This window comes from Buteo buteo, chromosome 10, assembly GCF_964188355.1.
Source record: "Buteo buteo chromosome 10, bButBut1.hap1.1, whole genome shotgun sequence".
NCBI lineage: Eukaryota > Metazoa > Chordata > Aves > Accipitriformes > Accipitridae > Buteo > Buteo buteo.
In genome coordinates, this window is record NC_134180.1 from 37,915,147 (window position 1) to 37,940,862 (window position 25,716).

Consider the following 25,716-nt stretch of genomic DNA (forward strand, 5'->3'; position numbering starts at 1 on the left):
TTAAGATACCAAAGTAACAGAAGAAAAGTAAAACCAGAATGCAAAAAAATGCTTCCAGTTCTTTGCCTACGTCCAATGCCTGTTTTTGTTTTTTGGTACTGTGTTAGAAAAATCTATTTTTTTGCCCTTTTAGCTGGTTACTTTGTAATTGAGGGTTTCTAAATGTCACAACAAAGTACCTCCCACGCTGGTTTGATGAGGGAATTCAGTACGCTGCCCCTAACAGCTTTCAAACATAATGTGCGGTTGCAACAAGGGTGGCTCCATGTGCTTAATAGACATAATAAGGCTTAATGTACTTGTTAGGCATAGCCCTAACTTTTGCCCTGGGAAACATTTTAAGCTTAAGTTGTTTAAATGACTATAGTAAAGCAAAATCAGGGCTGTTCTGCTACCATCAGCCATACAGAAGCTAATAAAACTCACAGGAGTTGTTATGAGCATTTTTTATTGTTTTTAAAATTTGAGGAATTTTTCTAATCATAAGGGCAAAATAAAAATGGGAGAAGAATTGTGTAGTAGTATGTGATAGGCCTCATGGACTGTGGGATGTAGAAAACGTGCTTTGTCTCTGTACATTTATAGATATCAGCAGCCACTGATTGATTTCATTGGGACCAGGCTGGCTGGGTCCCACTGGTAGTTCTGGGACTGGCTGCATCTTTCTTTGGTGTCACACTGGCAGAAGTGGCAGCTTACTCCAAAGTGATCTACCTTTCTCATCCCTACCATTCTCTAGACATTTCAATATTAATAACTGGCTATTCACTTGTAATCTTTAATCCAACTTTGGGTCTAAGTAGAAAATACCTAATCAATGGTCCCACAATATCAACCAAATACTTAATGACTTGCATAATTAATCACCTTATTTAAGTATAATTCCTGAAAGCTTTGTTCTTTGCAATTTCTAAATTATGGAAGAAAGACCAAAGAAAAGTCACAGTTTTACTGAATGAAAACAATGTCTGTTTTAATTGTTTTCCTAATGTGACAAATGCTAGAGATCCTCAAGATTGTTCCATCCTTCAAGTTTTGGAAAACATGAGGCAGGAAAAGCATAAAGATTCAGCTACTTCCTAGGAATGCAAATGAGAAGTTTTTAAGTTGTCATCTGTTAGCATGAAGCAGAAGTCCTGTCTCTCTTAGTTTGAGGTAAGGAATTTAAAATTTTGCTAAATAGATTTAGAAGTGATTATAGCTACAAGGTCAGAGGAGTCATCAGTAGGTAGGTCTACACTAGTCTATGGAAGATCTACTTGTTCTTTTCTTAGCCATCTCTTTAGAAGTTTAGAAAGTTAAGAAAAAAATACAAATAGACTTCATATTTTAACAGATACTGACTAGTTGGATAAAGATCATTAATATATTGCATTAAAAGCAGAGGTTGAGAGAATTCTGCAATAGACAGGTTTTTGGAGAGGCAGTTCCTAGCCATATGAATCTATTTGTGGTTCAAAAAAGAAATCTCTGCTACACAGAGAAATTGAAAAAATTGGAAACTTGATCTGAACAACCACCAACACCAGGATATGTCCAAGTTCCCAACCACTATTCCTTTCCGGAGTAAATCCTTGGAAACAGAGTGCTGGTTTCTAGTGGTCAACAGGATTATTGCACTTAGCTTCCCTTTTCTGTTATTCTGTTGTTCCTTCGTGACCATGAGAATGTGGTCTACAGGTAGAGATAATTGATTTTTATATATATATGTGTGTCTTTATAGCACATTTGTGTAAAATGCCTTTGTATGGGAAGAATCTATCCAGGTATCTCTGACTCCATAAGCGTCTGACCAGTATACTAAAATTTAGATTTTAGGTATGTTATACAGTTGCTACTTAAAAAACCCCATCTTTTTAGTCTTCTCCATTATTCCTATGCTTTTTCCAATCCACATCCTTTAGAAAAACTGTTGAAGATTCTTGTTTTATATACAGAAGAGTATGTTTTGATGGCAACAGCAACACTTTGTGTTGAAATTGATTAGTGGAAACAGTGTAAGTACAAAGAGCTGCTTAAAAGCACTTTTTTTGCAGCTGATGTTTCAGGATACTCTCACTGAAGAGTATCTTATGAAACCACAGCTTCCCTTTCCCTCTTGTTAAAAAGAAGCTGGTGGCAATATGGTATTAAGGACCATGATTATTTTCTCTGCTCCATTAACTGAGCTGAGCATTACACCAGCTGGGTCAAGCTGTGTCACCTAGAGGTTTTGGGAGCTTTTGTTGGCTCTGGATGGACTTCTGCACAGGGGCATGGAGATGTTGATGGGACAGCATCCTGAGCCCTCATTCAGGCAAAATCTGTATCAACTTCAAAAGGGTGTGCAGAAGCAAGACCCAGGGTTTGCCCCCAGGATTAGAGGGAAGCAGCAGGGGAGACCGGGCAGCTGGCTGATGAACATCACATGTTGTCAGTTCTCATATTTACTACAATAATCTGGATTCCACAGATAACACCTTGCAATGACATGGTCCTTTGTCATTATCTCTGCCTCCATGTTCTCCCCCTTATTTCACACAGTGTGTAGCAGGTGGAAACCCTTCAGATGTTGATGTAGGGTCAAGAGAGTACCAAAATGCCTCTGCAGATGGCTTTCAAATAGCCATGGGACCTTCTGGAAACCAGGCCTCAGGTCAGAACTGTCCCTGCCCAAAGTTGTGACTTACTCCAGGGAGGAGAGCGAGATGTTCCTCTTGTTCCTGATGAATGACTACTTGGTTCTGCAAACAAATGTAAGGTAAGTACATTTCCCTTAATGAATGCACTGCAAAATTGAATCAGTATTTTTTCCTAAATGCATCAACCACAGAAATTTCAGTAAATTGAGTCTGCTCTTTTTACAATGCTGAATCAAAATGTCAAACCAGCACAACTCAATTATAGGAGAGGAAATAAAGCAACATGCTGAATACCAGCAAGTTATTTATGAAATACTTCAGATTGCCAGTGCCGTAACTACCTGTGGGAAATGAGAACAGAAAAGAGCATATATTCAGCTGTGGGAAAATTGGCTCAGAGCAACTTGTTTGCAAAGTTTCAAAATTCGATTTTTCACCCCATCTGAGCTTTATAGACTGGTTGCACCCTTCAGTCTGTTACTGGTTTTGCTAAAGAGATTCTTTAGGTGCAAAGAAGTGAGGGGAGGGAAAGGAATAGTCAGAATTCATGTTTGATACCAGCATCATTAAAAATTCAGCCCAGTCCACCTGTCCACCATTCTAAGTCTCAGAGTCTGACAACCACACACCATGGCCATGTTGATGACAACAGTGTAAGTGAGTCTGTGAGGGGCACAGGTGGAAAAGAAGTGCCTGGTTTTGCACTAGAACTGAGGGAATAGATGTAACCACTGCTGGGAGTACCCGCTTCTTATCCCGCAAGAGCCAGGCTGCAAACTCAGCCCCTGGCAGGATAAGACCCACCCAAACTCCTTTCTGGCAGATCTTGAATTTCAGTCATGTCCTGGCAACATTTTCTTATTTTGCTTATATGGAGGAAAAATGCCAGAATTCACTCAGGGTGATTTTGTAGCAGACAGAGGTTGTAAGATATGGTCTCTAATGGGTTAAGTGACTTCGCTTCTCATTGACTAGATGGAGACTTGAGAGCACTCAGCCCTTTCCAGGACGCAGATCTAAAGAGCAGTCAGCAAGTAGTAGCATGCTGCCTCCTGCATATCATTGCCTGTATCTAAGCTGTGTTCATGCTGCAAAAATCTGGAGGTAAATGCACCTAGCCAACACATTAGGGATGTTCATTTTGTGTTAGAGACAGAAATGGTATGCACAAATTGCATTTGTCATCTCATTTCTTTCCAGGCAAGAAATTTAAGAGTTCAATCTGAGAATGTGCAAACTTCATTCCTAAAAATCCCCACCATATTTAATTGGCTAACATGTAATTTACTTTCTCTGATGCAGAGTAATTGTTTATAATGCAGACCAAAGCATGTCTGTCCCTTTCAAGAGCAGCAAACCTGCGACTGGAAGAAATTCTCACTGTAAACTCAATCCTGCCTCAAAGCTTAACCTTCCACCTATGAGGAGTTAAACTCCCACTTCAGATACAGAAGCCTTTCCCTCTCAGACATGAGTATGAATCCCAAGCCTGCAGCACAGCCCCACCTCCAATGTTAAGGTAATAAGTAGAAAGGATGAGACTATAAGGAAAATAAGTGGCTATAAACCTTCAAGTGGCCAGGAGTCTGAGTGGCGTGACCTAGTGTTTGGCCAACTCAGATACACATGCTGCCTTGGCAGACCTTCGACCTTGGAAGAAGGCAGATATTTGGGAATGGATCCAGCTAGCAGGGGCCTATAGAGAGGGACAATGCTGTCATGCCATGTGTAGCAGGTGATTATGGACTATTTTCAGGTGTATTAACTGCATTTTTTGAAGATGGAGTGATCAGATCATTTCATGAGGCAGGGAGTCTAGGTCACTCATGGGAAAGCAGAATGAAAGTTTGGGTTAATTATTGATGGCAATTTGTCCTGGGCAGGGGGGAGGGAGGTGAAAGGCGGTAGAAGAGGATGGGACTGGCATTCTGGGACTGCAGGGGAAATCTCTAATTCTTACACCCCCTTCCACTCTGACTCCACTTTTCATTCATGAGTGGTGATTCACCATTGTCTCTTATTCTTTCTTCTGTGTAGGGATTTAAAGCACCCAGTCAGTATGGAAAACACCTCTCACATAAATGTCATCTGCTCTGTGGAGAAAAAACAAAAAATCATGAAGTTACAGCAAACCTATGCCAGCCTTACTGGTGAGTAACGTGCAAGTGATTTCCTTCAAGTTTTTATGAGTTTTTGGGTTTGTGGGTTTGGCTCTGACTCTTCTCTTTGCTGCTGATTAGCACCTTAATGGGTGGCAGTTGGAGTAAAGATCCCTCCAATATGTCACAAATGGAGACCTCGTTCCACTTGAGGAAAATAATGTTCCTTGCAAGTTATCAACAGGCAATGTTTCATATTTATCAGCTTGGCAACAGTAAGTGGTATGAGGAGCTGAAGAATCCTCAGCGACAGCAGTAACATTTCAATAAAGTAATTTTAAAACTTATTCAGAATGCCACAATATCTTAAATAATCATAAAAAGAGGTGGTAAAGCAGTTGCACTGAGCAGTCACTCCGTAGTGTTAGACAGGGGATGTGGAATAATACTTTAACTCACCAGGTAACTGTTAATTATGAGCCAGCGAAAAATAAAATCATCACAAATCATGATGCTTTGTGCAGCTGCTTGCTTGTCTGTTTGAAATAGCATGAGGAAGAATAAAATATCCCGGGACAGAGAATAATGAAAGTGCAGAACTCTGTTTCAGTGATATAATGGGACTAAATTAAATCTGGAAGTTACACTTGAGGAATTCAAACACCCCTAGAAGGAATTCACTGGCAGATCATTGGGCTGTATCTGAGCAGTGCTCAGTATCCATTGCTAATCCCACACAGTAACATACAGAAGAAGGGAAACAGAGGGGCAACAAGTATGCACAGTAGGGAAGGATGGAGTTAGAAGGGAGTCTTTCTACAGCTTGTATCAGATAACAGAAAGCCTTTGGAAGGCATTGGTCTGTCTGGTCATTTACACCAGCGATAAAATCTGTAAAATTGTGTTGATATGTCCTGTCAAGGACACTGGGCAATAGACAGCCAAGTCCAGCTTTATCATAATCTGCAAAAAATTCTGTGGTTCAGGCTTGTATGGGACAAAGTTGTGAGGCGCAATGCCAGTGGTACACCATCTGTTTTCATGTGCTATTTGAAAAGTGCATAAAGAAAGAGGAAAAGAAGGACCAGGTGAGACAAAAAGATTCTCCACCCAGGGCTTATTGATCCAGAGGGGATGCAGATGTGCCGCTGTAGCAAAAGAATTCAGTGCAGGTTGCTTTTATGTTATCCTCCTGCAACTGCCAAAGCTCACACTGTTGTACTCAGCAATGTTTTCATTACAGTCACCCTTGTGACTTGCTTTTAATGGCAGATCACACGACAGCATGACACATTGTCAACTGTTCACATCCAAACGTTCACACACTTCTGTACTTTTTCTGGTGTCTAACGTGGCAACAGAAATAAGAGAGAAAGATTTTTGGGAAAGTTATTTTCAGCCTTACAGATTTCAAATTCTTCCTTGTTTCTGCCTCAGGAGGGAACAGTGTTTGTGCAGATTTCAAGTCTCACAGCTTAAGATGATTCAGGGAAAAGTCTTTGGAGTTTTGGCTTCTGGCTCATACCTCCCCTAACATTTATACTTTTCCAATTTGTCCTCTTTCAGGAACACTATGTTCACTTCACTACCTAAAACTGTGGGGTTTGACTAGAAAATGTTAAGCTAATCCCTGGTAACTTTCAGAATCTAAACTCTTCTGAGTTTTTTAAGGTATGTTTTGAAACCAATTTGGAATATGAATATTTTAACAAATATTTGAGTGACACATAAGCTTTCCAGTCCAATGACTAGGAAGAATAGGATCCCACAGTATCAAAGACATATCAACAGCCTTTTATAGAACAAGTTTTTAGGAGACAGGAATACCGCACATGCTTAAGAAAGGAACTGGAAGGAAACACCCAGGAGCCCACATTTCTCTGGTGGTTAAGGAGCAGACTTAACAAATTGTTAAACATAAATTGAGCCTGAGAATTAGATCAGTGGTTATCCATTATTTTGTGCTAATGAGGACCATAAGTTTAAAAAGAATAGTATCTCTTAATAAAGAAAAAATAGCATCACAATCATTGTTTTTTACTTCAGTATAAGGAAATATAGTAGTTTCATGGTGCAATTACATTATTAGAAGCAATTTAAATGTCATCTTAATCCTCTGTAGAACATAATTAATACCTGTCTAATATACCAAGAATGTTTTTGGATCTTGTACTAATTTAATCTTCAAAACACAAGATCTTTAGACATGGAAACCTTAAAACCCTAAGTAGCCACGAGCTCTCAGTGTTAGCAGTTTTACAGAGAATCACTTGTTTATATTGAAATGATCACTTCTCACCCACTGCTTCACCTGTAACTGCGGTTCCCAGGAGCTCTGAACATCACATTCTGAAGCCTAAGAGTGCCATTAGACAGGACTGTAAGCATTTCTTAGACTTCTGCTGTCTATGTTGACTCTGTGCCCTCTCCTGCATTTCAGAATCATTTGCTCCATAAGGAGACAGTGAGCTTCATGGCTAATGGAAGCGCACAGGCCTCTCAGCATGGAGGAGGATCCCCAGCAGCACAGGGCAGCTTGGTACAATAGCTGTGGATGGGCAGTAAAGAAGAAAAATACACACAAGATGCATGTAGGTAGTATGTAACCAGGAACTTGGCTGGACAGAAGGTTAGAGATGGTGCAGTGAGGGATTCAGGTAAATGTAGACTTTTGTGATATTGCTGTCACAATGGAAGGAATATGGCTTTTCCTATGGATTGCTTCTGCTTACTGCTTTGAGCTGCTTTGAGGGGAGGCAATTGCTCTTCAGCTGCCAAGGCCCCATAGCTGCAGGTTCCACTTCATACCTGTTGACTTCCTTTCTGCTGCCTACCTGCATTCCTGGCAGATGATGTTTGTAAAGCTGGACCTCCGGGAAGTGATCAATAAGCAGGTCACTAGTGCCAGAGATTAGGCAAGGTGGTCTGGCAAGAGAGAGCAGCTCTTACCCAAACAGCAGCAGCATGCTTCAGCCAGTCACAGATTTGCTGCCTAGTGCGACAAGCAGAGAACTGAACCTTCACCGAATATATTCAGACATTTTTCTTTTCTGTGTACTGGGACTGAACAAAATACTTAAGGACTACCAGGCAAGCATCGCGTGCTCCAGCCAAATTAATTTCCTTCATTTTCCATAGCATTTTTCAGCAGCAAAAAGCAATGATAAATACTTGGCTATGGGTATTTTCAGCTACATCTATTCAGTCTTTCAGAACCAAACCTTTTAGCTGGATGCTAGAATATGAGAGCAAAAGCCTCTTCATCCTTTAGTGCTCTGAGACCAGCCACACTGGGCTTCTGCTTCCATTGGGAGCATTTTTCAAGTCTGTGTTTAAACTCCTAGGAAAATACACACTTGACTCACTCTTGGATGATGCTGCATCGCCCTGAGCCTCCCACTCTGCATCTGTGATTCAAGAGTGCTTTTTTCAGGTCACAGCTGTAAGCAGAAGGGGCTTGATGCTGCCCTTGTATGCACTGGTGTAAGTTGATTCTTTCAGAGCCCCTGGTATGAATGGCTCTAAACAGTATCAGAATTAGGCCGTGAGTCTTAACTAAATATTGTGGTCCTTCTAAATTAGTCGCTTTTCTGTCTTCTGTGCTTTATTTTCTCAAATAACTCTTAGCACATATTTAATAATTTGCACTGTAGGTATGCATCAAGGTCTGGGCCAGAATGTCTGCTCTGTTGTCCTTGGTGCTACATTGTCCCTTTCCCCGTACTCCTTTCCCCAGCCCTTCCAGCATGTTACAAGAGTAGACAGAGAAAGGACTGTGGGGTTTTTGTAAATCCACTGAGTTAGGATTTTTTGGAGAGAGGGAAAAAGGAGTTACTTGAAGTACTTTTATACAAAGGAATAATATTTTGTCACCAGTGTTTGATGTGTCTACCACTTTTGAAGTACCAGTCCCATAATTTACAGGAAATGTAGAATTACAGTAATAATCTTTTCATTCAGAACTTCCTGTTCATCCAAGGATATCCGAAGTACCTACTTGAAACTCAAAATCACATAAGTGGTACATGTGAACATACAGAAGGAGAGGTCCACTGGGACATCCACGGTATGTAGATGTTTCATTGCAGTTGACTTTGGTGGAATTAGCACCTAGATGCCTTGAGACAGCCTTAGGTGCTTACGTGTATCCTTCCTGTCTCAAACATTTCTTCAAAAACTCTTCTGTATGGGTGATGGGATGGTGGGAAATCGGGGGAAGATAAAGCTCCTCTAGCAACTTGAAAAACGGAATGTGAACATTTTTAAAAGGTACTTTGCTTTTCTGTGGCCCAGTCTCCCCTTTTTTAAACAGAAGTGAGTGGTCCTAGCTATGCTGTAATGGTAATGTTTAGTAGTCAAGTACTGTCTGTTCCAAAGTGCTTTGCTCCTGAACCCAGTTATGGTTGCTAAGTGACAACAACCTAATTGTCTCTCATAACTTTGACTAAGCCAAGCATTTAAAAGCGAGAAAGCGAAGTGCTAAGGACAATGCAGCTCTTCTGCTGTCCATATAACAAAACAGGTTTGGTACTAATCTGTTTTCTAGAGCAAGCAGACAAAGGTATTTGTTTGCTGTTCTTCTCCAGTAACTTTATTATTCCCAAGAGTATTATAAAGAATTACATTAATTGCTATGGTGATCATAACAGGAAGCAATTACTTTCAGCAGATAACAATTACTTCACCTTCCCAAATTTGTTTGTGACCACACCTGGCCTTAATCCCAGATTTATAACAAACATTTTTCTGGAAACTAAAAAAGAACAGATGTTGCTTGCTCTTTGGTGGGGAGGACTTGCAAATCTGCATGCTAGGATCTTATCCCCTGCCAAACCCCAAGGACATAAACAGTTACTTAAAAATCTCATTATTTTTGTAAGCATTGCATCATATCATCAAGGGTGGCTTAGGACTGCTTTTTAATTTGTGATTGGTAGCTTGGTGTAGAGAAAAATGCAAAATACCTGAGAAAAGATTTGAATCCATGTAAAAACTGGGACCAGCTTGGTTTCACTTGAGATAATCCACTATGTTGCTGTTACTTTCCTATCTAAGGACTTTAAAAGAAGGTACCTATGTGAATATAGATTTAGGAGAAAATCTTAGGAGAAAATATTACAGGGCAAAACTGTTTGCTGTGTTAACATATGATTGTTACTGTGCAAACTGATCAATTACTGTGGCATTAACAGTACTGAAATGTTATAGGATGCCTCACAAAGACATTAAATGATGTCTAAAGATCAATTTTTTAAGTTACTACTGCATATAATAGCTTTCCCCTCTGCTCTTTTTTTTTTTCAAGCAAGACTTGTGTTTTACCCAGTACTGCTTCATAAACTGTTTTTTTAATCCACTGTGCCTGACCTAGATTGAAAATTTTTGTTGATAAACAACTACAGCAGTGTTCGGCTATTCACAGCAGTATTTTTCAACATCGCTAATATTCATTAAACCTGGCAGAATGAGAAATCACTAAACTACTAATTACCAAGGTGCTGTGCTGTTCACATAAGTAAACTGAAAAACATTTTGTCCTTGTTTTGTACTAGGAAAGATGGATGGCATTTTCTTCCCTGTTTGTGCTCTCCAGTGCAAGACCAGCACTGGAAAATATCCAGGGGTACTGCTAGCAAGGGATGCTTTCATCTAGCCAGGATGAAGGTGTAGATGGAGGATCAATAAGAATTGATGCCCTGTTTCCCACTGAGCTTCCACGTTCAGAAGTGTTCTTCAGGGACTCCAGAGAAGTACAATCCATAGCTGGAGGCTGGAGTCAGCACAGCAGGCTAAGAAAATGACAGGGAGCTCCCACTAAGTTGGCTCACTAAAATCTTCTGTATGTACTTGGTAGCCCAGGTTCAGTTTGCCATGGCACAAAGTACATCGCAAATCCATAAACTGTGTTTCATCCCTGTAGCAACTGTATTTGCTCTGGAGAAAGAGCTCTACAATGTTAACTAATGTTGATATTTTTCACTGCTACTTATTTCTAGTACAAAGATTTATGGTCCTGGGCCTGATAGCCAGACTAAGTGGATTCCCTGTGGGTTTGCTGGCTGAGAACATTTGCTGAGCCCTGAACAGCAAAACACAGAGTGTTAAGGCCAGACTTGCTTTTAATCTCTGCTGCATTCTATGTGCCAGCAATTTGGAGGAATAATTGACATTACCTTGATATCTGACGGTCTGCCTACACATTTTTATGAGCAGACATGATCTCACTCTGTGCTTGCTATGAAAGTACTATCTCCAAACAATGGGTTAGCAAAGCCCTGACTCTGCTGATATCTGCTTTGGTCAGCTTCAGGACTGTGCTGTCATAGCCGTATGGCTCACAGCCAGCCCAAAACACAGGCTGGGAGAGCTGAGGAGAGAGCTGGAGAAGAGAAAAGAAAGATGGACCAGTCTTAAGGAAGTTGAAGTGAGGTTTATAAAACAGAGAGTATCCTACTTCTCTACCAAACCAGATAAATTAAGCACTTTGCTGCAGCTCCAGATACCTGAATGTAATTAAAAATCTTGCTTTATGTGAATTAATGTGATTGGAGTCAGAATTCATCTTGCTAGGTGCTTTCTTTAAATGAAATGTAACCTAATTATACATACCAATTATCAGAGAAACTGTATCATAACTCCCTCAGCACAATTCCAGAATATGATCCTAATGGTTTGGTGTTTTGGACAGTACAATGCTCTAAGTTTGGGCACCATGTGATTTTTAAGTGATACAAAAAGTATGTGAACTGCCATTGCACACATGTTGTCTTCCAATACCCATTTTTCAAATAGCAGTTCAGTTTTCCAGTTCTGTTTCTGTGGCTCAGGAGGGTAAAGGACTGAAATAAAACAGCTTTTCCAACAAAGCCATATAATTAAACCTGACAGTCAGCCACTAAAGAATTCCCCAGTGGCCAAATGAAAACTGAAGAGTGTTGAGGGATATTAGTGACATGCTAAGTCATATCTGGCTTCCAAATTAGAAACAATCAGAATTAGCTGAGAAAAAAAAAAAAAGACTTCATTCAAGTCAAATTTTAAAAGATACTGAACTATTAGAGTGAGGTAAATTCACAGGGAATGTGAAGGAGAGCTGTGAATGTGAATTAATTAGCAATACGAATATGCAGATCATGAAAACCAAATTGTTCAACAAAATTGTAGCAATGTTGGTTTTTTTCCTCTTCCCAGATAATTAACAAATCAGATCATCTCTCCATTTTACCACTGATGAAAAAGCTGAGAAAGTCCCATTCTGATGTGCCAAAGGATTGCAAGAGAAGGCGTCCAGTTGTAAAGCCTGAGTACTGCCATTTCCTCACGAACACTTACCACTGACAACTGCTCTCCAGTTACCTCCCTGAATACACCAGGCCACTAGCTCTTGGTACCTAAATTCTCTAGGTTTTCTGGGATTTCTGATCACCATTGTGGCCTTCATCACCAGGATGAAATAAAGAACTTGAAGCACAAATGATGGGTAAGATACTGCACCTAGTATTGCAGGGGTAGTCAGAGAGTAGGCTATTTTATTCCCGAATTTATAAAATTAACTCTAATTAACAGGATTTTAATGTATCTGCCAGATTATGTAAAGGACCATGTGCAGTCCTCCTATGGGACTGAACCAGCAGCCTCCAAAGATAAAGACTGAGCTGTTGCAAGTTATGCTAAAAATGTGAGCATCTTTAATGCTGGCCATAAAATTCTTATCCTCTAGGGCAAAGGCACAAGAAAGCTTATAATACTGGATGAGCGAGCTACATCCACAGGAACTAACATCTGACTATGGTCCTTTCAGGTTACCTAGAATCTTACTGGAAGGAGAAGAAAGCATATCATTTCAGTAGCCAAACAGCATAAATAATAATGAAGTAAATTATCCTTTGAACAAGCTACTGATCTTCAATGTGTATATGTACATTTTGGGAATATGGGAATTTTGAAAATGCTTGCTAAGTGTATATCAAGACTCCACAAAAGTGATTTCATCTTTATTTTATGCAATGCAAATGTAATTCACTTTTGCTATTCATATTCCCTCTTCAAGTGAATAAAAAAACAGCTTAGACTTTAAAAAATGATAGTATTAGCATGAAGAACAACAGGCATCTTTCTTTTGGCACCATGGGAAAGCTGCAATAACCATTTCTTTAAAGAAAAGACACAAATGCCATTAATCTAAATTATGAGGGAGCAGATGAGGAGGCCAGCTAACAAATCATTTATTGTTATAAAATAAAAGCATCCTTTTATGCATATGAGCATCACTGATACTGGGATAGTTAAGAACACATTAAGAGGCTTAAGAACCAAGTTCACTATTCCAGTTTCTTTAGCATAATCTCAGTGACTTTTAATTATTTCATGATGTCCATGTGGTAACTTCATTATACAGTCCTGCTCCTGGTCTCTTCTGGAACCCCTCACCTTACCACCTTCTTACTTTTGACGCTGGGCTTGCACCAGTCACAGTACTTGAGCAACGCATCCTCCCTCCCTTCCACCACAGCCCATTGGTTTCTAGCACCACTTACCTGCTGTGCTCCTCCCTCATCTTAAAGCACATTTGACTGTTTTTCATGTTAGTAATGAGGTTGGGTAAGATGATTACTAAATGCTTTGCCATGGTTTGTCTCCTCGGAGCTTGCACAGATCTGGGAGGAGACTTGTCTCTACAAGAGCTGCACTGACAGTCTCCTGCTCAACCATGTTTGTTCATAGACTTATTGATTCAGATTTTTGTAATCATTTCCACAAGCTGGCCCAGTGGGGCCGTCAGCCTCAGTGGTCTTTTAATTCCCTGTAGTTCCTCTTGGAACACTTTTTAAATCACACTGTTCACCGGCGAGCCAGTAAAACACTTGAGCAGTTTTGACTGTCACTTCTCTCCAGCAAAGAACAGTCCTGGCATGCACAGGTGCTGGCCCCCTCCCTGTATGCTCCCCAGCTCCCTTCACCTGCCTTCAGCCAGAAAGAAGTAAATACAAGTGAGAAAAGAAGATGGAATCATACAATGTTCTATGTAAAAAACAAACAAACAAACAAAAAAACAACCAACAAAAAAAACTAAGCTAATTTTAAGTTTACATTAACAAGAACCACCCCCCCCGAGACATTCCCCCCAATCCAAACCCTGCTGTACAAGCAAAATAGTTACAATACAGCAAATATGTGTAAAAGGCAGTGTCTCTCCCAGCTTCAGCTGTGGACCATAATATAATGGCTTTCCATTATGGATTCCTCAGAGAGGCCTGCAAATTAATTGCAGTTAACAAGTACTGCTACACTTAGTCTCTTATTTTTAAAAGACTAGGGTTTTTCTCCTTCCTTGCGTAATTGATAGCAATGATGTTAATTGATAGGGCCCCCTTTCAGTTTGCAGTTCTAGTTAAGAATTGCTGTGGATTGTCACATAAACAGAGCACTAGATAGGAGTAGGGATTTGCATGTTTCTCTTGTTAAAAGCAAAAGCCAGTCAAGGGAAAAAACAGCCCAACATAAGTTTTACACTGGCTCCCTGCAGTGTAGACTGGTGGAACAGAAGATGTTCTTTCAAACTAGTAATTGAAGAAGGGCAAGGAATAGACAAATGTAAACTTTTCAGCAGTGCGCCTGTGCATGATTCAGTATTCATTTCAAACATCAGAATTGCTGAATTTCTAATTGCTGAATTTCCATCTTGAACCCATGCGAAGGTTCATTTCAATCCAGCAGCTACCTCAGAGTGTCCACTACCAGGTGCTTTGCAGAAAGGAGGTTAAAAAACCCAGTAGTAGATGGCTAGGGAAGAATAACAATGTGCCAATGGGGGAAAGAAGTTTCTTTAATCTTCCTGGCTTTGTCCTGAAAGCAAGAATCTTGCATATGTTTTGTAAAACCAAGCAGATCTTTTAAAAGCAAAGTAAAACAGATACAGCTGCAAAGGGTAGATTTGTCTCACCTTATTTTAACTATCTAAAAATTAGCTGGTTTCAGCTATTTGTCCGCACTTCTCCTGTAGCCAATGGAAGTAATAGACAGCAACCAGCACTTGGCAATTCATCCTGGCCCAGGAGAGATATTTCACCCGGTAGCAACATGTGTTACTGTCATTTGCTCTTCAAAGGGACCCAGGTGGCTGTCTTGGAGCAGAGGCATACCTTTCAGATATTTATAGGCAGGTGAGATAAATCCCAAATGGCAAGACTGCAATGTGCTTACCATTAACAATAGGTAAACACTGAAAAGCAAAGAGATGCAGAAAGATTTTGTCTATCTCTACCAGTTCCCACAAATGTTTATGGAAGATACCAAATGCAGATCAACCCCCACTTCAATAAATATACTGTATTGATCCTACATCACTGAAATCAGCAGAAAAACAAACAATTAAACATCCATTGGTACTGATACAAGTAAGCAAGGGTCCAAAACTACCCATCATGAAAGCTGCTGGTAATTTTGCCTAATGATGCTCTCCTTGCTCCTGCTGTTCTCCAACAAAACCATCAAACATTTGCACAGTGCCAGGAAGGGGGTGGCTCTGGTACATGGGTGCATCTCTAACTGAAGGTAACAGGGGGGGCATTTAACATTTAAACCACAAGCAGTGTGTGGCATCCTAGCAGAGCTGTGGGATGGCATCGCTGCATGTTAAAGTATAATGAAAATCTGTTGTATAAGGAGGTGCCTCAGGCTCAGAAAGGTTGAAACGTTCATACAAACTGTAGATTGCTATTTTAGTGGAATATGATTCAGACATTGCATTGATGAAATGTCTTTTGCCCAGTCTGAATGGAAGAAATGCACTAAACCATTTATTCATTACTGAAACATGTACAGGAAAAAAAAAAAAAAGAAAAACCAGTTAATTTACTAGGAACACGAAAAGTCAAGACAAACTTGCTTTTTTAAGAATTGCTATTATCCTTACCTGTGAAGTCTCTCTCTTCTTATCTGGAAATGTTTTGAAGACCCTGGAAGTTTAGGCTGCTTTAAGGAGTGGTTCTGAAATGCAAAGAGCATGTAAAAAGCAATGTAATTGCTCAAAGAAAGAACAGTCAGATTCCGACCATGCTGGTCAGAGCAAAACCTTTGAGCAAAACTGGCCTGCTTCACTGAGTTTGTTTTACTAGCTCTTGTCCATGGTAGATGGACATTTTATTTTATAGATGCACATTGCACTTATTCTTACATGCCATCTGCAGTTTTCACTGCTTCTCATTAGTAATTATTCCTCTTGAAAGGAAAAGATCAGGCAAATTAATGGACAGCATTTGCCACGAATCCTTCCTCCTTTTCCTTTAGGACATTTCTGAAATGCAAATGATGAGAACAAAAAATGGTTCAATACTCTTTATGACAGCTGTCTGTGTCAGGGTTAATTAGACTCCATCAGGTAGCCAGATACTCCTAGAGAGAAAATCTTTGTTATTAATAAACACATCTGGCATGGATTTTGTAGCACGCAGTCTAGTAATGTCACAGAATAGAAGACTGGTAGCTGTTAAAAAAGGGCTTTCTTCCCAGCCAGATTTGACTTGCATTTAAAATGCATTAAGTGAGTTTGTCTTTTCTGAAGGCTGAGTTCTGACTTGAAGCACAACCTGTGAGCCAGATTCCTTTAGGTCAGAGACTGGATTTGAATGAGATGGGGGGGATCAGCATCCACTGTATAAATACAGTTTATGGACTCTTACTTAAACTCTCAATTTGTCTTCAATAATTCAAAATTTGAAGCATACAAATTATTTTCTAAAGCCGCAGAATGAAAATGGGTTTAACATAAAGCCTAATCTAAAACAGGCAACACTTCACAAGCAAGGGTAATCATACTGTGATGAAATCTGAGCTAATGGAACAGGTTACCACTGTAAAACCTTATTGCTCTGAAGGGCATGTCTGCTTCTGTTTTGCAGTCCAGCACCTCCTCCTCCCAGATGATGCAATTCCATCGTAATCCTAAATCCTGGTGTTGTGTAACAGGACAATTGCACGCAGGAGGAAGCAGCACAGGTGTCAGTTTGAGTCAGAGAGTGGTTAATGCTGCACTGCCCAAGGGACTCAACCAGGAGCAGACCTGGGAAGGCACCTTGGCTGTTCTCAGCCCGTCTCAACCTTCTCTTCTCCACTGTGAGAGAAGAAGGTACATTTTCCATGTAGGGCAGGAGATAAAACAGAGATACAGAGAAAGGAATCATGTAAGTCATCTTTAGCAGATGTGGGAAACCAAACAAAATTTCCTGACCGCCAGGCCTCTGCAAACGTGAAAAGCCCGTATTTCCCTTGGTACGCTTTAATACAATTTACCCTCTGAAGGGTGTTCTTCTTCCTCCGGGATTCCAGTGACTTGACCCTGCCTGTGAGGACTGCTTACCCACCAGTGCTGGCTTGGAGCAGGCAGGTTTTCAGCAGTTCAACTGCTCACAGCTGCCATCTGGCAGCTCCACAGAGCATTCTGAGGAGAGACAAAGCCAAACTTCTCCAAACTTAATCTCATTACAGAGATTTTCATAATTTTTTAAAAGTGCAGGATTACTACACCATGGTGCCGTAGCAGAGAGCTTGGCATTACTTCTTCTTAGTAGGGACACAGGAGTTGCTGTGCTCTCTGAGATCAGTACTTCGTATGCTCCAGAGGTCTGGGTCTGAAAGCAGGTGGAATTAGCTCCATCTAACAGGACTACCACAGACAAGAGTCCTGGGAGTCTCAGAGGAAGTTACTACCTTTCGGGAACTGATTTATGCTAGGAAGCACAGTCTTTTGCATCCCTTTCATGTTTCCCTTTCCTAAGGTAAAGACCATTATTATCTGTGATAATGGACTAAAGGGACCTTTTGCTGGAGAATGTTGTGCATGAGAAACAATATTATTTAAGGCCTTCCCGGAGAGCTGGTGTATGCACGTACAGGCACATTGCATTTCAAGCACTCTCTTACTGACACATCCTTCCTTAGCATTGAGATGTCCCATCTTGGCATGCCCAAACGGCAAATGTTTTATGCAGGACAAGCTCTTTACCGAGTCTCTGCAGTACCCAGAACCTTAGGTTCAAGGTGAGTGAGAAGGAGTCTTAGGCTTTACTACAGTAATAAGTAAAATACGGTAACTTAGTAAAACAGAGCCTCAGTTTGGCCAACTGGAAGGCCAAATCCCTAAATTCCAGGTGCTGTGAAAAGTTGTTTTTCTTCCATAATCTTTATTCCTTCCCTGGTTGCACACTTTTAATCGGTTTATTTGGGAGAAGCTCCTTGATCAACAAAACACCACAGAACTGGTACATCTTAACATCCTTTAGTCAAGAATCACCATTTTGCAAGTCATCCACTGCAGATTCACCCTGGGAGGAAGCAGTTTTAACTGGAGGTTGGAAGAGCAGGACAGGAGGCTGTTGTGATGTAGAGGGATGCAGGGAAGAGCTGCTTGTGCAGAGGGCTTAGCCACTCAAGCCAGCAGCTATGTGGGGATTAGTGCCTTGAGTACACCCACTCTTATATGGCTATGGGGTTTCCATGGAAGGGTGCTTCCACTCCCCATCTGCATACGCAGGAATAAAAGTCACCTCCCCTCAACCGAAGGCCATGTCCAGCAGAATGCTATTATGAAGTTGTTATTTCTGGAAAAGAAAAGCAAATCGAGTTTCATAGCCTGATTTTAGTCCCATATGTGGTTTTAATTTCCCAAACTAGGGATTTTGATTGCAAGAACCTCTGCACAAAGTTCTCTTTTTCCCCTTGCACCTTTGCTGAAATACCCAGCTGGGCACTGATGCACAGTCGAGCAGACAGCAGCTATGATTACGGCGCTGCAACATTTTGATAAAAGAAGTGCGACAATTTTATATGTCAGACTGTGAAGCAGTATAAAAAGCCTATTTCTGTTAGACTATCACCTTAAGTACTTGTGCACTGTTCATGCTAGCCTCAGCTAGAAAATAACACTGTGCCGCATCATGAAAAATTTCTAAGTGAAGGCAAGCTGTTCCAAAAGCAAAAGCCAAGATATTCTGGGCAGGTATAAAAACAACCACCAGCTGTACTTTGAGATGGACCAGACAAAAAGACTTTGAGATGGATAAATAAGAAGTCCCAATGATATTGGGACTAATCTAAATTCCTGCATCAAAAACCTGTGGAAATGGGAATTGGTTACTATAGTAGTTGCAAAGATGGAGCCAGTTGCAAACCGCTGCACTGTGCAGCACCTGCCACTGCTGCAACATGCCTTGGTGAGCATGCTCTCCCTCAGCTGTTGCAGGGAGCAGGGGCTTCTGCTTGCAAATCGGGTTCAGAGTTTTGCAGCTCAGGACAAAACTCTTCCAAGACAGAGCATGTCTTTAAGCTGAGAGAGATACTTTGTGCTGCATCAGCTTTGTGTGCTCCAGTGTAGAACATTGCCAGATCAGGACGCTGCATTTTACAGATCCATGGTGAAGAGGTAAATGATCACACGGTGGGTAGAGCTTGGGCAATGAAGGGTTGTTTTGTTGGTAATGAAAAAAAGAAAAAGGGAGGGAGTCAGCATTTAAGTGAAGGTAGGATAGAGAGAGCAGAAAGTGGCTTTCCCAGTGCAGGGGGCTCCTGGGCTTCCCCTTTTTGCTGGGAGCTGTGGGGCGAGGGGATCCACGTGCCGTGGGTGCTGTGTGCCGTGGGTGCTGGGTGCCATGGGCACTGCACACCTCGGCTCTGTGCTGGCATGGGCCTGGGAGGTGGAGGGCTCACCCGACCGAAAAGAGTGTGCCGCTGCTCATCTCTGCTCTTCCATCCACAGCCACAATGCAATCCACTGGGTTTCTTTTCTGGAATTTGTCTTTGTTCTGATTTTAATTTTTCTTTCTGTTTTTCCTCTTCCAGCACGGAGTGTTTCCCAGCGCACAGCTCTAGAGCAGAGCTGTCCCTCCACCCCTCTATGGCTGTCCCCTCCCACAGCGGCTGCTTCCTAAACAGGAATCCAACTGAGGCAGCAAGTAGGTTTTGCATTCTAAAATCTGGAAACCTCCTCAGTGATTCTTTGCAGATCTCATTTATTTCCTGTGTTTATTACTATATGTGTGGTTTCCAAAGCACAACTCACATGGAAACATGCAGCATATTTAATTTGAACATGTTCTCAGGGCTTCTTTGCTGCAGACAGAACTTGCTCAAATGAGTAAAGAAATATATTTAATTCTTTAAACCTTAGTGGGTTGTTTTGTTAGACATAGACATTGCCCACAGCAAACATTTCTCATTAGTGGCTCTCCAGCAGTCATGTTACCTTTCGCACTTGCCTTACGTTGAAGACAGTTAATTTCTGTGTTTATCTGGTCTACTTGGGATGTACATGATGTGCTAATGAAGAGAGAGAACAATAATGATGCTTAGCACTTATACAGCACTTATTCCATTTTGCTGCATAAATATTAACTGATGAATCTTCACAAGAGCCCCAAGGAATAGATTAATACTATAAGGAATAGATTAATACTATTATCTTTCTATTTAGGGAAATAGAAGCAGAGAGGTGAAAGGCAGTATGAAAAGGAAACAGAAGTGCACAGATGTACTTTTCTAAGCTTTTTATAGCATATGACAGATGTCTGTAGGTGTTGTTTATAATTAATTCTGCTTACAGTTTACATTTAGATGTAACAGAAATATTAACTCTTGACTTCCTCTGGCTTTACTGGGAACTTGACAAATGAGGAGCTGAAACATCATTAGAATTTAACCAAAAGGTGAGAAAGTTAAACCATTAGGGAGGATTTTTCTTCCAAATGTTTTATTTCAACAGGCATTAAAGATAGTAAAGACTTGGAAACAGAGTGAATAAAAATCACTTATCTCAGTTAGGCACTGCTTCCTTGCCATTCTGCTTTCTTCAGCAGTAATCATCCTGCTCCACCATGCACAGCTCTGCTTCAGTATTTTCTGGGCTGCTTTTGTGACAGGTGCAGGTCGCCACACCACAAGCCTTGGACTTGTGTTTTAAACCTAAACTGAGCAAGAAAAAAGGGATCTGTTTGGACAGATGATAAGCACTGGCTGTTCTATCACCCAACCTTTGAAAAACTCACCAGTACTTTAGTGACATTGAATATATTTAGTTCCAAAGAGCAGAAATTATTCTCTTCAACTATTAAGATACTTCATTCTCTGATTGATAGCATTACTATCCTTGAAGAAACACAATACATAAATGAATTTTATAGCTCTCATTCCTGAAAAGATGCATTTGTCCTTTCAAAACAGAGACATTATGTTCTTAAAATCCATTTTTAATTGAAAAGCCTCCCACTGCCTACATATAGGTGTGGATGTCTTCTGATTACCACTAATCAAACTTCAGGGTTGATGCATTTCCTGTTGAAGGGAGAGTAGGATAAACTCATGTTAATGAAAGAGAGGAAGCAACATTAGTCTCAGGGGTTAAAACAGATGGGCTTATTTTGACTTCCACTGAGTTTGCAGAGAGGGAGTAAAAACTGATTTTAGTTAGAGCATGTTCAATTAGATGCAATGTTTTTATATACAGAGTATATAATGAACAATGTGTTTATATACTTAGTGATGACTACTCTGCAAGTTGAGGTATGAGTGTAACCATGTCAGTTTGCCTCCTCTCTGTATGAAGAGCAGTGCTGCAGCATCTTGTGGTTTAGCTTGTGAATAGCACAGCTGCACTTGGGGCCAAACATGCAGCAAAGATGTCACCACAGCTGATTTGCCAAGACAGCATTTACTAGTGGGTGAAAGGAGAGACCCTGATAAGAGTTTTGAGGCAGTGATGCTAAAACAGAAAGTGCTTCAGCAGGGCAGTGGAGGTAGGGAAGTTGTCAGAAGTACAAGTCCTCCCTCCTGGGCACGCTGCTTGCCATGAGTGTCCCTGTATTGACACCACACGTGGTCCTGGCGTGGTGGCCTGTGCCCCGGCTCTCGGGGACTGTCCGGCGCATGCCAAGCAGGAGAAACTTCATGAGTCTTGGCCTTGCACAACTAGCCAGTGCACACCTCAAGGTTCTCCAGCTGCTTTGTCAGCACACCAGTGTAAGGGGCAGTCTGGTGTGTCTTGTCAAAGCACAGGGTTAAAAGTTTCATTGGCATATAGGAACCAAAGCTAAAGACAGATTAAAGAAAACAAAGCACATCATCTGTAGTTAGTTATCCCTGGTTTTAACAAGTTTTTCAGGATTTTCTTCCAAAGTACCACAAGCTATAAGGTAACTTGGCATTGAGGGCCGATTCTAGTAACCATTGCCAAAGCTGAAAGTGATGGTGAGGACCCTGCCCTCTGCTGTGATCATCAATCCATGTTTTCTACTCCAGGTTCATTGGAGTAGCTACCTGAGTACAGAAGATTTTCCTCCCCAGAGTCTGTTCTCTGAGTTATTAGTAAATGTACAAATATTACTTTGACATTGTAGGTAGACCTGCCTTCTTCAAGTTTTCCCTTAATGTACACCTTGCATTCCTTAGTTAACACATTTCTGCTTTTTATCTTTTCAGGGCTGCCATGATTCTTTATAGATCATGTACCATGAGAAACAGTGGTTGTGCTTACACTTCGGTAGAGTTGTAGCTTCCAGCATATTGTGAACTTGGCAGTGAGTCTCTGCTGGTGATTTTGCTGCTTGTATTAGGTAAGTGCTTTTTCTCAGTAATGTTCCTCTCTCCACCACACTTACTATTATATTAGTCCTGTAGTCCTGCCGCTGCAGCCATTTGAGGTGCAAAATGCAATGTATGACCAGAGCCACTTTGAGAGTTCCTTGTTTTCAGTAAGAATGTGTACCATTTTCTCATGTAGCTGTTGCAGCAGATGTTGCAGTTCACTTCTTTTAGTGGATTTTGCCATAGAAAAAGGGTTCTATAATAAGCAGCAGTTTGGGGGAGACAGCAACCATGCAAATCTGCACTCACTGGCCTCCTAGAGCCAGGGTATTGTGTGCCACTTGTGGACTCCTGTGACGTCTGCTGCCTTCTTTGATGGAGTTTTTGCTTACACCAGTTTAGTGCTTTGTATTTTTTGATTCCAGAAAGAAAACAGTGAAATTACTTGCAATGATCTCCCAATAAATTTTCATTTCAGTAAAATAAACCACAAGTGATCACAAGACAGTCTGTTAATGACTCACACTGTTTCTTTTAATTTTTTTTTTTTTTTTTTTAACAAAGACACTTCTAAAAAGCACTGCACTTAAAATTGTACATTATATCTGAACTGGGCCCATTCAACCTCCCGGCATTCAGGGGAACCACAAACCCCATCAATGTAATGTTATTTTCTTAAGTGAGCAAGTGCAAGCATGTACTGTGTCAGTATAGTCAAATTGAACCTCACTGCATCTTCTAGTCACTCTGGACGACTCTGGACCATTCACAGGCAAAAATCTTCCTAAATCTTTTTCTACCTTGCAGCTCCTCTGGGTACTTTTGGTAAATGTGCCTCCCCAGCAGGGTCTGGTATTTGGCTGTGGGTTTCCAAGGGGTCAGTAAGGGCAGGTGGATGGGGCTGATCTCTTGTACGAGCCCATCAGCTTTTGAAGGAGAGTCTTAAGACAGAGACTAAAACATGCTAAAAAGCCATGGGATCCTAGCAAGTATGAAGAACGTGGAGCTCATCCCTTTGCTTTTTAATGGAGATTGTGCCCTCTCATATATATGAATGTATTGATTTCTCTTTTGAGTCAATAATAAAATGCAGCTTTTCTTTTCCTTAGGCTGCATTTGTTACTTGCGTCAATAAATCATGATGTTGAGCTAAATGGAAACTATGGTCTGTTACCCCTGGTGCTCCGACTGGGGCCGTCGGTCTGTTATGTCCGAGGGGAGCAGCCCGTGGTCGGAGATGCTCCCTAGAAGCACCGCTGTACCTGTGAGGCCCAAAGCAAGGGGGTTAGGAGCTACAGAGATTCTGGCAATCTTTCCTAGTGTTTGCTGGAGCTACCAAGCTAGCACTTGGGATTTTAAATTGTGAACTCTGAGCTATGAGGGATGAAGTGAATATTAATTCAGTTTTTATATATATATATATTTATATATGACTGAAGACCTTCTGGGGCGGTGGCAGGGCAGCACTGACTTCACAAGGGTAGCTCAGAGTTTTAATGCAAAAAGGAAATGGCAGGATGTGCAAATGGGATCTGGTGGTTTATCCCTGGGAAATCTAAGAGAATTGTGTCAGTAAAAGGGGTTTGAGGCCTTCTGCTACACAAGGTGCTTGAAAGGCTGAGTCACCGGGTTGCACCAAGAGCCTTTTTACTGAGCTGGGCAGGTGGGTGAGTTCCATTTTCATAGGGTTGTCACTGGGCTTCCTCTGATTTCCTTTGTCTGAAATGGGAGGTTTGGGCTGAAAAAATGATATATTAAGCCATATTTGCAGAGGACAACGTATTCTTCTCTATTCCATCTCATCAAACAAACCTTTAGAGGCATGTTTACCAGATTAGGGCTGGAAAACCATCTGAGGCTGCTTAGTCAGATCAACAGCTTTGTCTTCTCAGCTGTGCTTCCCAGGGAGGTGACAGAGCAGGGCTGTCTGTGCCAGCAATGGACACTCTGGCAAGGGCCCTCTTTTCTGGGGAACTGCACCACAGCCACTGGAGAGCTTTCATTTTCAAATAAAAGTATTTTAAATAAATCAGGATATAGTGCACTTTATAGCACCTCTCCTAGGACAGAAACTGGGAGCAGCAGGTTTCCTCTAATTCCAGATATTAGTCAGCTGGCTGGGAATTCTGATGCAATCTTTGTACTGGCATGAATACAGCAGCATATCACATGGCAGGTAAATCTCTTTTCTTACCAATAAATAAATAAAGCAGTTAATTTCTGGCATGTTATTGCAATGACAGCACTAACAATAAAAATGAAGAGCAGTTACACTTTGACACAGTTGAAAAATAAATCTGGTCCAACCCTTATCACTAGTATAAAAGGCTACTCTCATTTATTCTGCCTCTCTCTTTCATTGCAATGAACTACATTTTTACATTGACCCTTTGCTAGTTATCTTTTCTGATGCTGAGGAATCATATCTTGTCTGCACTTCCCAGCATGCCAAAAGAACTGTTGTCCTTCACCTGATTATAGACAATATTCTACTGTAGTCAACTTAAACTAAATAAACACTTGAACCAAGTAGGGCTTCCCTTAGACTGCCAGGACTCCTGCATCTGTGCTGCTGGGTTGTTCTTGCTTGCTTGCCTATTGTCCTTTTACTACATTCATTCTTTATATTTGTGGTGGTCGAGGAAATCATGAGCTTTCTGCTGGAAAGATCAGTAAACACAGGAAAAAATTGCCTGCAGCAATTGTGAAGCCTCCAGTAGAGGTTAGATGGGGCAGATAGCTGTCAGATATGATAAATACAGATAATTCTGGCTTGGGACAGAGAAATAGACTGCATAACTGCAAGGCCCCTTCTAGCTCAATTTGCCCAGGTTTCTATATAGCACATACGTTATTAATATGCACATTAGTGTCCCAGTGTGGTGCGTTTTAATATCACTCACACTGCAATAAAATTTGATTTCCCCAGGAGAACATTCATACAAAATTACCTTGTGCCATCTGCAAGAATGAAGAGTATGACTTTTGCATCTGAATATAACGATGTTATCATGACAGAAAACTGGTGAGCAGTAGCTGATGTGCTGGAGAGCAGTGCCTGGTGTGAGTGTGCATTGCTGTGCCCTGAACAAGGCTGGTGCCTGCTTGAAAGCAGTGCCTCTTGAACAAACCAGGAAAAGCAGAGCCCCAGGTCATGGGGTGATCACAAAGGATTGGACCACTGGGAAATAGTTACATTTGCAAAACGGACAGAGAGAGGCTTTGTAGAAATAAAATTGAGAGTTCAATTTGTTTAATAGGAAGATATGCGTTGTCACAGTCTGGGCTGGTTGCCTAGTTTGACGGACCCACTCACTGGACCCCCAGCGTTTCCATGCTTTTGGATTCAGGGCAGTTCTTTGGTTATGGCTCCTGGATGCCAAAGTGAAGGAGAACTAACACTTTCTATGCAGCAAGACCTTTCT

The 25,716-nt window shown here is 41.1% G+C and overlaps 1 long non-coding RNA gene across 2 annotated transcripts; it reads right to left on the reverse strand.

The window, feature by feature from the left end:
* Positions 1-970: 970 nt before the first annotated feature.
* LOC142035230 (uncharacterized) lies at positions 971-16,017 on the reverse strand. Of its 2 annotated transcripts, XR_012651833.1 has the most exons (4): positions 15,897-16,017; positions 15,636-15,709; positions 2,670-2,723; positions 971-1,079 (listed from the first exon to the last, which is right to left on the reverse strand). It is a non-coding gene; the product is annotated as an uncharacterized LOC142035230 (long non-coding RNA). The 2 variants fall into 2 exon arrangements; XR_012651832.1 differs by lacking the exon at positions 15,897-16,017 and having other exon boundaries at positions 15,636-15,836.
* Between the last annotated feature and the right edge of the window lie 9,699 nt (positions 16,018-25,716).